The sequence below is a fragment of the Lagopus leucura genome, unplaced genomic scaffold, assembly GCF_019238085.1.
Source record: "Lagopus leucura isolate 7727_CA_CO unplaced genomic scaffold, USGS_WTPT01 Super-Scaffold_100018, whole genome shotgun sequence".
Lineage (NCBI taxonomy): Eukaryota > Metazoa > Chordata > Aves > Galliformes > Phasianidae > Lagopus > Lagopus leucura.
In genome coordinates, this window is record NW_024962272.1 from 10,036,464 (window position 1) to 10,052,320 (window position 15,857).

A 15,857-nucleotide genomic window follows, 5' to 3' on the forward strand; every position below is an offset into this window, starting at 1 on the left:
CTTTTTTTTTTTTTTTCAGGAAAAAGAAGTTATGATGTGGGGAAAATCAGCAAACTGAAACGTGGAGACCACTGGACAATTACACCATGGCCACTGGACACACTGTTGCAATAGAACTCTGACACCAGAGCTGTATAGCTCCTCTGTTTAATCACTGTGTCGTCAATAGCTGCCTACCACAGGCTTACGATCATTTCATGGAATCAAATACAAGATTCATAGTACTTTGTCTTAAATTCACCACCTAAATGAAAGGTATATTTGCAGCTGTCTCCTGCAAGTGACAGTAACACAAACACGGTTATTTCCGAATTATCGCTCAGGAGTTTCTCTACATGTAAGCAAAAATGATTCGCTTTCTAAAGCCAACAAACCTGAGTACGTAAAACTGTGTTCTTAGCAGGTCTTTTAATAAGCTTTTTCAATACGGAAACACCAGATATAATTGTGCCTCTTCAAAAACTGTGCAAATGGCATTACAACCTTCTGAATTGGAAGACAATGGTGGCACAGCAACCAGCAAGAACACAATTTACCCAGAATACTGTGTAATGGGAATGTATCCAGCCCAGTGCTCAGAGCAAAGAATGAGAAAAACTTTGGTATCTACTAAACCTATACAGATTTGTTTTGAAAATGAAAAGAAACACAAATCCCAAAACTTGGTAGGATGTACTTGAAAAGTAGTTCTTCAAATAAATTCTTACCACCATCCCTTTTCATGAAAATACAAAATTAAACTGAATTACTTTTTCACAAGTTTACATTTATAAATACAATTTCTAGAGGTGTTCTACAAGCAGAATTTTTTATTCTGTAGGAAATCCCTACTCTAACTTCTCAATTCTCTCAACTCCAGAATTTGTTCCTGTTGATACCATTTGTTCTTTTTGTGATTAAAAAAACCTGTAATTACCTAGATCTCTACTTCAAATAACATTTCCTATCCTTTTTCATTACCCAAAGAAGAATACAAAATACAAAACAACAACAAAAAAATATTAATCATAATTTTGTTCTTTATATTCTTCATTCAATCACATTTTTGAATGAAAAGTAGCTTGCTTACGTTTGTTGTTTTTTTTTTCATGATACTTCAATTAAAAATATCAATCCATAGATTCTACAACTTTACTTCTTGACACTCCCTACAGGCAGTCTTTCCTATCTTAACACCAAAAATTAGGTACTTGGAAATCCCTCTTAATTCAAAGAAATAACATCTAATAATTTGCTTACATGATGTTCATGATATTGAGCAAAATCTCCATATTCTAAAACCAGTCTTGTTTAAAAACCTGTCTGTATTTCATAACAAAAATAAAATTAAGAAAAAAGAAGCAACTGACTTAACAGACAAAATAGAACAAGAAATTGTTTAACTGAAGCAGATTTTTTTTTTTTTTTTTTTTTTTTTTGCATAATTCCACAATACTAAGCACTGAAACAAAAATAATTTCTGTAAGTTTAAACAAAAAAAAAGTTTGGAGAAGACATTCTCATATTCAAGTTAATTAAGTTCATAGAGGCTACTATGAAATACAAAAGGTAGCATGTTTCAAGGCATACCTCTATTTATTAATTCTAATTCTTCCCTATAAAATATACCCAAAGCTTCTCATTCTGGAGTGCTACTGACAAGCCACCATGTATTACTAACTCATAAATTAGATTACAAAAGAAAATTATTGGTGCTCATTACTTATCACCAACTCATAACAATGAATATCCTCTCTCCCTGCCCATCCTCAATCCCTTACCCACCTTTCCCTGCCTGTCTTCACATTTAGACTGTGGGACATCAAACTCACTGCATGAAATGCAGAATTTAATGTTCTTCTTGCAGTTAGTTATGAGTCAGATCACTCACGTACAGGCTAAAATTTCATGCACTGAAACTTGAATTTTCTTTGTACTGTCTTACCTCATTTTCTTCAGATGTGTAGTGTGTTTTCAGCATGTCCATGGCTCTGATCATAGCTTGCATGGCAGTACATATATTTTGATAAACCAGTTTTGTGAAGCCTTTCCTGTCTTCTTCTGTATAATCTGATCCATGAATAATCCTCATTTATTTAATGAAAGTACTCTTTCCACTTTCTCCTGTCCGTGTGAAGTGGGGTGGGAAGAAGAAGAGAGAAAAAAAACTACAACAGTTGAGGCTTTGCAGATTCCAGAAGTAGAAAATACTTGTAAATACATATACAAAGATGTGCTTCTTATCCCACCGCATAGTAATCATTGACTGTAGAAATATTTTTTAGTTTCCTGTAATCTATATGTTTTAATCAAAATATTGGTAGCTTTGTTTGTTTTTCTCTTTAAAAAAAAACATGGAAGTATCTTTTTATAATACATCTTACCGAAATTAACATAAGCATCCAGTAGGTTGAAGCCATATTACAAAATAAGCAAGACAGGTGAGAACAAGAAATAGAAATGTTTGTTTGTAGATGAAATTCCTCATCGATGAAAGACTGTGCTAAGTTTATGTACTGTTTATATCTTAATAATAAAGTCTGCAATAATTCTGAACTTGGAGAATAATTTTAACTTTAGGTCATGTTACTTAGTTTAATGTTTCTACTGACTTTTATGCAAATACTGACGCAAAACTTGCTAGTTCACATTACATAAAGCACACTTGTTACTTTCAACTACTATATAAAATAATGATACTATTAAAAAAAAGATTAACAAGCAGATATTATAAAGTCATTGGGGAACTTACGTCTTTCATATAGTTTTTTTGTATTTACATATTGCTTTAAGCAGTACTGTAATATTATTCTGGATGAAAGCCTTGTTCCTCAGCTCTCTTCTCTTAGACTTACAACAGGAAAATGTCTGTACAGACTCACATCTACTGTCATTCAGGTAATGGCTTGTATTTCAGAGTCTGTAAGTGGTGGCCATGTTTTACTCTTGCAGTAAAAACATGGAAAGAATATACAATATTTCTCCCACAAAACCCTCCCTGTATCTTAAAACTTTGAGCTTGGTAATGTTATCTATTTGCTAACCAACCCTACTGTATCTCAAGTACTTGGCAAGTCTTTAAAGTCATGGAAACATTTTTCATCCTCAAAATGTTTTAGTAAGGGCTTTCAGAGCTCTAAAACTGTAACATTTATTTGGAGCCTGGATCCTTCCACCTTCATACATGCTTTTCATAGTTAATAAATTTCCCCATCAACCTTCTCTACACCCTGTTGGTTTTATTAATCTCTTATCATACTCCCCTTCAGCTACAGCTTTTCTAGACTGAAGTGTTATCACCACCTCATTTCAGTTCTTATATGGATAATGCTCTCTAGTTTGATCTTCCCTTTGATTCTTGTTGAGGCTTCTGCAGTTCTATACCTGCATGTACACTGAGAGCAACAAAACTCTAAACAGGAGTATGCTGCTACAGCTTGGTTTTATTAAGTGGTATGGACCTTGAAGCTCATCTCTTGATCAGGTTGCCCAGAGACCCATCCAATCTGGCCTTAAATGCCTCCAGCATCCACAACTTCTTTGGGCAGTCTGTGCCTGTGACTCACCAACCTTGCTAACAGCTAACCTAAATCTCCCTTCCTTTAGTTTAAAACCATTCCCCTTGTCCTATCACTATCAAACCATGTAAAAAGTCAATTTCCATCTTGTGTATAAGCTCCGCTTAAGTACTGAAAGGCTACCATGAGGTCTCCCTTGAGCCTTCTCTGCCTTCTGATTATCTTTCTGGCCTTTTCTGGGCCCATTAGAACAGCTCCATCCCTTTCTTTTGCTGGAGGCAGCAGATCTAGATGTAGTACTCCAGATAAGGCCTCACAAGGGCAGAGGTGGTCAATAGCTTCCCTCTTCCTGCGAGCCACCCTTCTTTTGATGCAGCCCAGGATACCGCTGGCCTTCCAAGCTGCAGGTGCACACTACCTCATGTCTAGCTTTTTGTCCACCAGATTCCTGAAGTCCTCTGCAGGGCTGCTTCCAGAGAGTTCCTCTCCCAGTCTGTACTCATGTACAGTATTGTCCTCATGCAGGTGCTACACCTTGCACTTGGCCTTATCAACCCTCATTATGTTCACATAAGCCTGCAGATCCCTTCATCTTATCTGCAATCTTGCCAAGGGTGCACCTGATTCCACTGTCCATTGAAAAATATATTAAACTGCACTGATCCCAAGATGAACGCCTATGGGACACCACTCATCATGAACCTCCACTTAAACATTAAGCCGCCGACCACAATCCTCTTTCTGCAACCTCAGATCTACAAGAAGAAACCATTCAGACAACCTGCAGCGGATATTGTAAAACTAAATGCCCCATGCTTATAGTAGGTGACACCCCACTAAAAGGCACTGAGGATCCCTTCTCCCAACCTGACAATGAGTCACAAGAGGTTTGCTGCCTCCTGGGAGCCAAGATCAGGGACATTGCCAAGAGAGTGCTGCAGCTTATCAAGATAATGGACTACAATCCACTATTGCTCTTTCATGATAGCATGAAGCTGGAAGATTCAATGTGGGCAGAATCTAAGAATAGTGTAAAGCTCTGGGAGCACAACTGAAGAAAACTGGTGCACAGTACAATTTGCCAGTTGGAGGAAAGACGGAAGACAGAAATGGACATATCAATTCCTGGCTACATGGCTGGTGCCAACATTAGAGTTTTGGCTTTTACAACAGTGGGACTTTCTATGAATTTTATAAACTGCCAGGGAGGGATGGGATCCAACTGTGTAGAAGAAACAGGGCAATTGTGGCAGGAGGCTACACAACTTTGTGAGGTAGGCATTAAACTGTAGGGCTTGTGGAATAAGGTCAAAAATGGCAATACACATCATTGCAACTGACTGGGTAAAGAATCAGGTCAACCAGAACAGTGATGAACGTTCCTTAGCTGCCTCCCATGACATGAGCCAGAAGGCCAGATATTTCAAGCATGTGTACAGATGTGGGGGACTCTTCTGTATGCTCTAGGGGAAACCTGCATCCTCTGCTCCCTTTTCTTCTCTGAAGTGTCTGCATACAGCATGGGGAATAAACAAAGCAACTAGAGATCTGTGTGTTGTTGCAGGGACATAATCTCATTGTGATCATGGAAACATGGTGGAACAGCTCATGTGACTAGGACAATGCCTGTGCTGCCATTCAGTGAGACCTGAACAGGTTGCACAGTTGTGCAAAGAGGAAGCTTATGAAGTTCAACAAGGGCAAGTATAGAGTCCTACATCTGGGGAAGTTATTCTCCCTCTCTACTCTGCCATGTCGAGGCCAAATCTGGAGTCCTATACCTCGCTCTGGACTCCTTGGTTCAAGAAAGTCAGGGAACTGCTGGAGATAGTCCAACAGAGGACTGCAAAGATGTTGAAGGGCCTGGAGGAATAACTCTTTCAGGAGGAAAGATTGGTGCTGTTTAGCTTGGTGAAGACTGAGAGGGGATTTTATCAGCATTTTTAAATATATAAAGAGTAGCTGTCAAGAGGATGGTGCTAGGCACTTTTTTGTCCAACATTAGGTCGAGGAGCAACAGGTATAAACACAGAAAGTTCCATCTAAGCATGAGGAAGAACTTTTTTACCGTGAGGGTGACAGAGCACTGGTCTAGACTGCCCAATGAGGTTGTAGAGTTTCCTTCTCTGGAGATTTTCAAAACCTACATGGACGCTTTCTGCTTTAGAAGGGGGTTACTTAGCAACTAAATGATCTCCAGAGGTCTCTTCCAACCCCTATGATTCTGTGATTCTGTGATGCTGTTATTTCTTATCCACCATATAGTCCATGCTTCAAATGGGTATCTCTCCAACGTGGAGATAAGGATGTCAGCTAGATAGCTTAGATGAACTGATGCAATCTTTCCACTGTAGAAGTCACCAGACTGGTCAGGTACAATTTGCCATTGGAGAAGATGCTGGCTGTTTCAGAACACTTCCTTGTCTTGCATGTACCTTAAAATAGCTTCCAGAAGGAGCTATCTGCTCCATGATCTACTCAGGCACAGAGCTGAAGCTTTTAAAAACCTTTCCTGTAAATTTGCAGTAGTTAAACAATAAAATACATTCCAGGCGAGCTTTAGAATTGGCCAGTAAGATAACATATCCAGTAAAACGCTTAAAGTAATTTACATGCAGTACCACTAGGTGTCGAAAATGCATCAGTAGCACACAGTGGAAGAATTTCCTCTATAAAAATCACATGTTCAGATTTAACAAAACAGAAAAATATTCCAAGTCTCCATTTCATCACATTATATTTCAGTAAAATACTGTTTCCATAGTGAAACAGCATGTGACTCCAGGACTTCAACCATTAACAATAACAGTAAAACCCAGATAATCCAAGAGAGTAGAATATGTTATCAATTATGACTTGTATGTCATAGCCATTTTCTCTAAAACATATACCACTGGAAACAGTTCTTAATCTAGGACCTTATCCCCATTTTTTCATTACCCATTGTGGACATTCTTTCAAAGATGTACCTTTCCCATGCACAATGTAACATTCAACAGTCTCTATGACACTGCTAGCACAGCACTATCCTACACTACCTATAGTGCTCATCAGAAGAAGGCTGTAGAAAAGAGTAGTTTCACTTTTTTCTATCAATCAATAATCAATAAAAAATATTTAACATTTTTTTCTGTGAGAAGATTAACATCTATTATTTTTTAAAAAAATGCTTGGGATTGTTTTAATTTTGGCATTTTATTGGTTTAGTTGAGAGAGATGGAACATATAGAGATATGTTGGAATAAAGGTGGAACACAAATTCTCAAATGAATTTGTGTTAGTAAAATGCTGATGTTATGTTACATTATGTTACATAGTCATCAGTAAAGCAGCCCTGGCAGGCCAATTTTAAGGTAAATACAACTCAAATACAACTCATCTGGAAAAAGAACAACAGAAGAAACAAACAAACAAACAAATAAAAAAACACCCACAACACCAAAACACAGAGCCCTTTCCACTGCCTGCAAAACTCTTTATTTTTGATGGGAAAAATGCACTGATAAATCCAGGTTGAACTGCTGGCCTAAATGTGTACAGAGGTCAGAATAAACAGTCTCATTACATTACAGCAGTGCTCTCTATGAATGTTTTTAAAGAAAATTTCAAGTAAATTGATTTACCTTAGTTTAAAGCACAACATCAGGCATATATAACTATGCACTATGCAAATTAAGTTTAAACAGGAAAATTATAGCCTATATACGAATTAAAACTGCTAAGCAAGTATCCATTTTTATGAGCACCAAAACCACCATTAAGTCTGGTTTGAAGTGTCATCTACATTCTAAGTTCTTTCTAGCATGTATATCTTTTTAATTTTTTAAGAAATTTTAAGTTAGCTCTTTATCGTTGTTCTATTTGATCCAATCCGGTTAGCCTGCGTTAAAAGCTTATCAAATTGGTATGTAAGTAGAAAACACAGACATTCAATTTTACCCTTCGACCTTTCATAATGCAAAACACAAGTTAATTTAAAAGCTTTCTGCTCCCTACCCTGACCTTAAGTAGAGTGCACAGTCTTCCTTCTCTATTATTCCTTCCAGCAACTCCTTTTTTGTGAGCTCTGCCTCTTGTTGTAAGCACAGAATACAATATCTCTGTGCAAATCCAACAACACATGCTTTTTGTTTCTCCATTCTAATAAGCTATCTAAAAAAATCTTCAGGGGTCATTAGCTTAAAACGAAACAAGTCTTTTGAAGCACATTTCAACAGAGCATGTGAGAAAATGGTAGGGCTTTCAAAAAGAGCTTCAATATGAAGCAGTCATACCAATATGCATTCTTGGAAAAATTAAGCTAAACAGAATATCATTTAAGGATGGAATTGCATAAACAAGATTTCGATTGAATATATTTTTAATCAAAATAATTGGAAAGCAAATGGATACTCACAACTTGGGACTTGTTTGTTAAAGCTTCAGATAGTGGGAATTAAGAAAATGGAGAACATGATTTAGGCTATAAATAACAAAAGCGGTAATAGGATTAATAAATGCACGTATTCTGGAGAGTATAGATAATAAAGCAATAAAAGACGATGTGATTATATACTTTGGAGGCATAAAATCACTGTTTAATGCCATCCATTAAAGAAGCACTAGATAAAGGGAGATTTTACAATGTGACTGTTTACCTCCAAGATGTATGAATGCTGTTATTATAAGTAAGTTAAAAAAGATTATTTCTGTTAAAAAAACAAAACAAAACAAAAAAAAACAATACAGGAAAAGTTGATTCATTTAAGTCAGAAAGTTGTCAGTGATTCTCTCCAAAAACTGGATTGTTCACATCCTGCTCTACCATCCTCTAGCAGATGTCATTGTGGTTGAAGGCCCCACGAAGAATCAGGACACGAGGTTTCTTCTATCTGTCCTTTAATTATACTTAATGTTCTCACAATAAGATTCTTCATTTTACATAATTCCTATAACAAATCAAAGTGTTTTATTTACATTTCAAGATTTATATGTTGATTTACATAAAGAGATGCCACTCAAAGCACACAACTCATTTACACGAAATGAAAGACAAAAGCATATAAAACTCAGCCAGTGAGAAAGAAATTAAGCAAAGCACTGGAAAGCTTCTGACGCTTTTAAGAAGTTATATATCCAACAGATGCAAAGCTGACTCTTAAACTGTAACACCTGAAACCTTCCAGAGGAAAATGTGTCAAGCTTCTTGTACAACAAGAACATAATTGAAAACTTTCAGCTCAGTTCTGACTTTCTTTTACATCCATATCACAGCTGATCCCTTTCCTCAATCAATTCCACACTGAGTACAGCAGCACCAAGTAAAATTGTATTTTCTCCACATCATTCCTGGGGAAAAAAAACACTAATAATCAAAATCTTTGTATACTTTTATGCAGTTCCAAAAAAAACTATTTCAACAGTGTTAAATGGAAAAAAACAGGAAGGGACAGCTTCCTTTCCTGCAATTTTCAAAGAAATAATAATTTATTATTATTTCTTTGAAATAATTATTCCTTATTATAATAATAGCTCTCTACAGTGTAATGCATTTTTGGTGCTGCCAAGCAAACAAAAGTATCCAGATTCTAATATTCTTGTGGGCAGTTAAAAACTGTAAACTAAAATTTCCGGCACATAAGTGATGCTTAGACACCACCCTTTAAGGCTCAACATTCATTCTTGTGCTGCTTTCTTTGATTATTTCCCACATGCTGAGTACTTCCTGCAAAGCCCAGGTGTTCTCCACAGTGAGGAGAATGCCTCTTGTGTAAGAAATGAATTCGTGGGAATTAAATTGCCAGTGCACAAAGAATAATTACAAGAGAATTGATATGATTTTAAAATACACTACATCTTTATATAGGATGCTGGTATTGAGAAGTAAATTGGCTTTGATTCCATTCAGCTTAGTCCTCTAAGATTAATCATTGAAGCAGAAAGAGAACTCTGCTGTAACTGGAGATATTCAGATCTTCAAAACTTGCTCTTGGGAAGTCTGCTCTCACTCCTGAAGTTTCCTTACTTCCAATGGGGGACCAAAAGAAAAGCCTAGTCACCTAGCTCAGAACAACACATTTATATGTATATATATAAAATATATTATATATATATATATAAATATATAATATTTATATATTTTGGTACCCAGTAATCTCTGCTGAAAAGCCTCAGGCATTTCAATCATCAGTTCAGCAGAGCTGTAGGCTAGGAAAACAACTGGGCATTTATTTTTTCTGTGTGTTTATGATTCTCACCATCTGCACTCTAAATGGGAAAATGGAGTAAAAAAAATAACCCAGACAAAAAACATTTCTGAGATAAAAATTATGGTGAGAGTAGAGAAACAGTCTGTGCCTAGCCTCAGAACAGAATTGCAAAAACTCTCTCACTCTTTTTTGGATAGTCTACAGCTGGCTTTAGTCACAAGGAAAAGAAACAACACTTTACATGGCCAATGATGTTGGCAGTTATACCGCAATAGAATAATTACCTATGCAATACATAAAAGCTGGTAAAAAAGTAAAATAACAGCCACGATTAAAGCAGTTCTAATATAAGGAGATTAATAATCAGTTCTAATTTTTAAAGGTTCCCTGCAGTTTCTAAAGAACGGAAAGCTCATTCATGAATGACAGAATCTAAGCAGCTTCTAAGCTGTTATTTAATAGATTAATGAAAATGCAAATTAAAATAGATCTTCAGTAGTCAATAGTTAAAGGACTTGCACAGGAAGACTGACATGTACATGCAGAGAATGTGTAGGCAGTGACAAAGTGCATAATGTAACACAGCGGTGTTCCTCTGCTTTTCAAGAGTCTTGATTGTTTTGAAATTCCTTTATGACTTAAAAAATTACTGAATAATTAAGATAAATAATAGCAATGAGCTAGTAATAATTGCACATCCTGAAGTTTTCCAAGCCTTTCTCCACCTCTCTTTCTTCTCACTTTTTCAATAACTGCTCAGTTCTGCTTTTCAACCACTACAAGATGGAAATTATTATGTTTGTTGTTTGAAGATGTATATTATATTTCAAGCAGAAATCTTCAAAGAGATGTGTCTGGTAGTTACTTTCACCTAAAATACTAATAGAAAATGTAATCTACCTTAAAAAGTCAGGAAATTCTGTTTTTTTTTTTGTTTTTTTGTTTTTTTTTTTTACTTTATCAGACTAAATAAATGTCTTTTAACTGTTATAACATGAGCATAGTCTACAAGAACTTGCATAGAGGAGTCCTACATTGCAAATCAGATTCCTAATCCTGCCCAATCTTCCTCTCAAACACTATTTTCTTTCTTCCCTTTAAGCAGGGAAGCAGGCAAGGAGAGAAAAAGCAAAATAAAATAAAAATAAAAATAAAAATAAAAAAATTAAACATGTCCACAACTTATGTTCTCCATTTTCATAGGTCCTATACATTCCATGGCCCTCAACTGGCAATAAAGAAATAGCTAGCACTGGTAACAGTGCTACCAACCTCTGTGGATTACAAGAGTTTCAGAAATAATCCAGAGTTCACATTTCATCATGCTAAATTTAGACTGGTATCTGACAGAACAAAATTGTGTTTATGGAATATGAGCAAACAGGGCATTCAAATCTTCTCCTTGAACTGAATTTCCCTATTGCCTTCATTATTTCAAACCTCACATTAGGTAACCAGCAGTAGAAATGCATTCTTTACATTTGAACTTTGTTTTGTTTTTTAATTTATTAAAAATTCCCCTTTTTCTTGGTATTAAATAGAAGGAAACAATGAAGCAACTTCCTAATGGAAAATCTGCTGTGATAGGATGTCCCAGATGATGTCAGCAACAATTTATGGTGTTGAGTATGTAATAGGAAGCACTGTAACAAGTGGTAACAAAAATTAAACACAAGAAAAAGCCTGCTTAAAACTGACTAAATCTGTAAAACAACAAGAACTCCAAAAAAAGTACTTCTATTTCACTGGATTATTGCCTGTTTGTTGTTAGCAGAAGGATGGGGTCAGTGTATGTGTGACTGCCAAAACAAATTAGCAAAGCCCCTCCTTTACTATAAAGAAGAAAATGCCAACAGGAGTCATCCTTTGCATTTTCTCTTTTCTATATTGTATACCAAATTAACCTTAATAACTGTTATGAGGGCAACTACCACTCACATTCAGTGGCAGGGCAAATCTTTTCTTCACAAGTACACATACCATCACACTGGAGCTGACTGTAAATTAATCAGAAAATCCCCAGACTTCTGCATCCTCATTTTCAGTTTTAGCAGGAAAAAAAAATACTGTTAGCATAATCCTGGAAATCAACTAAGAAATACACAGCAGAATTCTAAAAGTGAAACTCTTCCACAAAATAACAATTGTGATAATTATAAAAGAAAAATCTACCACAAAACAAATCAACAAATACATCAAGAAATCTACCCAGAATCTGAAAGAAACCTTTTTGTAGGCAACAGCTAAACACTTTGTACCCATAAGAATAGATTTGTCAAAAGTGCTCCTCTGTGTCCTTCCAACTCTACTGGATACTGATCTTCTAGAAGACAAGGTGAAATGCAACGAAGACACTCACACATGTTCACTGCTTAGATAGTCTGCATTCGTTAAATTAATTATGAAGGACAGAACTTGGAAACTAAATTTGAAATCAGAAACTGCAATACAGTTGCTATGTAAGGAAAATGAAGGTTCAGGAACAGTGGGCACATTTATTCTCTTAGAACAATAGTTAGAACGTCTATGACTTTCAGAAGCATTTAATCAGGGGACATCAGTGCTGGCACAGCAACCTGAGAATGATGCCCATACAGCCGAATATTTGATTTATGCATATGTACTTGGCAAAAATAATGAGGGAAGGTGTGGTATTATCTGGGTAAGTCCTGTGATGTGTGGGACAGAAGCCAAAACAAGTTAAGCAGGGAAAGCAGAAGGGGAAGATCAGTTTGAGGCCTAAGCTCTGTAACACTCACTCAGAATTACATAAAGTTTTGCCAGGTCATCTTATACACTTGATTAAAAGAAGTTTCCTACTAAAATGTAACTATCAGGACACTTTTCAATTTTCTTTTAATGGAGGATGAAGACTGAATTCTTCTAATGAATCCAAACATTTTAGTACTCTAAGTATTCTTGACTGAATACTTTCAAAAAAAATCTACCATGAACTACTCATCACTTACCTCCAGTTTACAATTAGTAAACACATTATGATCCAATATACACTGCTTAAGCACAAATAGCAAGCTGTGGGACTTGTAAAAAATATTTCCTTATGTAATCCCTAATTAGTCAGATGTTACATTAGCACTTTTTGTTGCAGGGCAGAAGGAGGCTTATCTGCTCTTGCCACATTTCTCTTTTCTTTTTTCTGCCAGAGAGAAAAAACAATTCCACTTTCCATCATGAACCCATGCAGAGAACATAGGACTCTGAGTAGTTATATAGAATATTGAGAATAGACATGATTTGTAGGTATTGATTGACACCTGGCAGAATATACAGCCAATAGAGAGGGTTGTGGAAAGGGCTTCCTTGGGAAGTAGCTGAGTACCATCCCTGGATGTATTTAAAAGATGTGTAGATGTGGTGCTTATGAACATGATTTAGAGGTAGTCTTGAAAGTGCTAGGTTAATGGTTGGACTTGACCTTAGAGGCCTTTTGCAACCTAAATGATTCTATGATTTTATGTTTTCATTTCAAAAAGAGAGTACTTAAGTTATTATAAAACCCAATGAACTTTCTAAGATTCCCTGCCCAACTGCTAATAAATGAAAGAACTGTCATCAGAAATGTTAATCTGAAAGCCACTGACACTACACTTAAATTTCAGATGTAGTGTTTTAAGTTCCAATTTTATTATCTGCGCACCACCAGCAGTAAAACCCTACTCTAACTTCACATCCAGTTCAAATTATCTCCAATTTTTCTGGGATCTCTGCTGTTGAGGAAGTAGAAAGAATGCCAACAACTTCTTCCAGTCAACAGTGAAGGTGGTAAGGCACTGGAGCAGCTGCACAGAGATGTGGTTGATCCCCATCCCTGGAAACTTCCAAGGTAAGGCTGGATCAGGCCCTGGGCAACCTGACCTAGCTGTGGATGTCCCTGTTAACTGCAGAGGATTTGGACTACATGGACTTTAAAGGTCCCTTTCAACTCTAAGGATTCTATGATTCCATGATTCTATAAGTATGCTTATTATCAAACACCTCGAAATAGGCATACCTGTATGTTCTCTGCAACAAAAGACCTCAAGAACATCACTGTGGCTGTCCATCTGTCCACTGAAAATCAGCATGCATGAAAGACTATATGCAGAATAAAAACATTTTCAGGTAATTCACTGTAAATCTTAAAGAAATGACCACTTTTGGTAATATGCTCTGCCATACAGATAAGATAGCAAAATCCATTTTCGTTTACTTTCTAAGCTTCAGATGATGCTTTATACAGATAACAGCACTAACATAGCTAAATAGCAGATGAATAAGCACTGTCAGAGATGAGCAGTGAATGCTTAAATGTGTACTGTCAAAGTTCAAACAGCCCTGGATAATTTATGAAAGTATTTTTGGTGCTGACTTATAAGTTATTAATGAAAACATTATTGAAGTATGGCTTCAGAATAGAGGATATGATTTCAAACTTCATTACTTAAAGAAGTGATCATTTGAGTGTGCAACACAATGCTAGAATATCCAGTTTTATTTTTCTGTGTTTATTTTACTGAAAATACATCTGTTGTGTATTCAAATATAATACAAATTATGAGTTCAAATGTGTAGGTCACTTTGAAAGTAATGCTTCATATGTACTTTCATGGAAACTGCAAAGAGCACAATGACACTATTTAATAGAGAAAATTCTCAGCTACAAAACGCTTTCTTAACATAATCACCACCATTAGATATATATTTTCACTAGTGATGAACACTGCACTCATAAAAATAAGCACCAGTGGAAATAACTCACTGTTTCACAGCTACTATAATGGCATCATTGCTAGGAAAATGTTGCCCATGCAGTCCATCTTTCATTAGCCCAAATAGATGGAAGCCGGCACCAAATCTATAAAACCTTGATATCTACCAGTGAAAGTTGTTGACTGCAGAAAACTAGCAAGAGTAGAAAATTCATTACAATGTAAGTTTTCAAAAGGACAAGGAAAGTTTATAGAAGATAATTACACACATATTTCATCTGCAATAAACAAACATGCTAAGTAAATTATTCATATGTGATGATGATTATCTAATAGAATGCTTAAAGAGGCTTTGGAGTTTTTGATTGAATGTTTTATAAAAAAAACTTTCCTAAAATGATATGCATTTTTTCTCACACTGTTATAGAACTCAACCAATTGAAAACTAATTGAAACTGAATACAGTTTTGATTCTTATTCTTCTTCTTGCTGGTAAATAACAAAATAATGCATTTTGAACTAAGAAATCCACTTTGTGAGGAAATTTCATGAGTCTGTATCTTGTATTTTCACTGTTTTCCAAATTCTATGCTTCACCAATATCCAAGATATCACAATATCCTATAAGAAATACCATGACTCCACACGCATAATCAAAACCTTCCATGTTTCAGACACAAGAACTACATAAATCAATAGAGCAAGATTTTATGTTCAGAGTAGTGGCATGATATGAAAAGGGCACAACTGTGACATGTTTTCTGTTTTTTTGTTTTGTTTTGTTTTGTTTTGTTTGGGGTTTTTTTTTTTTTTTTTTTGGTCATGCAAAGTTTGGAATTCTGACTTCAAAGCAGACAGAACAGGAAATCAGATCAACAAAAAGTAGTCCAAACACTGAGAATGACACTGACTAATATCCTAACTTTAAGAGTAAATGACAAAACAGAAACACTTCTGTTCTTTACTTAAATTGAAACCATCAAAACAAAGATTTCCTGTGGAAGTTCCTTAGAATGAACTAGCTAGAAACAATTTGCTGTCGTTTGGAATAAAACTCACCAAACATGTCTTTTTTCATGCTTCCACTGTAAGCCTTCATTTTAGTGTTCATGGAAAATTTTCCATTAGTGAAAGAAATTTTCAATACATTTCTTTTTTAAAAAATGAACGCAGCGATGTTTCCTGCACCATGATGCTTGGGTACATGGCACAAATTGTAGTCTTGCTGGCTGAGCCCACAGTTCTCATCCAAGTAAGACTGAAGAATTTACTTTGCTTATTATCTTAAATTTTTGATCCAGCATGCCTAGCTGAAACTTCAGAAGTTTAAAAATTGTAGACCATTGAATTTGGGAGGTAGTTGCAAATTCTGGCTTGAGTGAGTGTAACAACTGAGGATGCATTTCTACCAGAAACTTTCTAGAATGGAAAAGACATGTTGGTACTATGTGCAATACAGTTTC

The 15,857-nt window shown here is 35.7% G+C and overlaps 1 pseudogene; it reads right to left on the minus strand.

Annotated features, from left to right (window-relative positions):
- The window catches only part of LOC122183426, a 61,832-nt pseudogene that overhangs the window by 30,352 nt on the left and 15,623 nt on the right, over nt 1-15,857 (minus strand).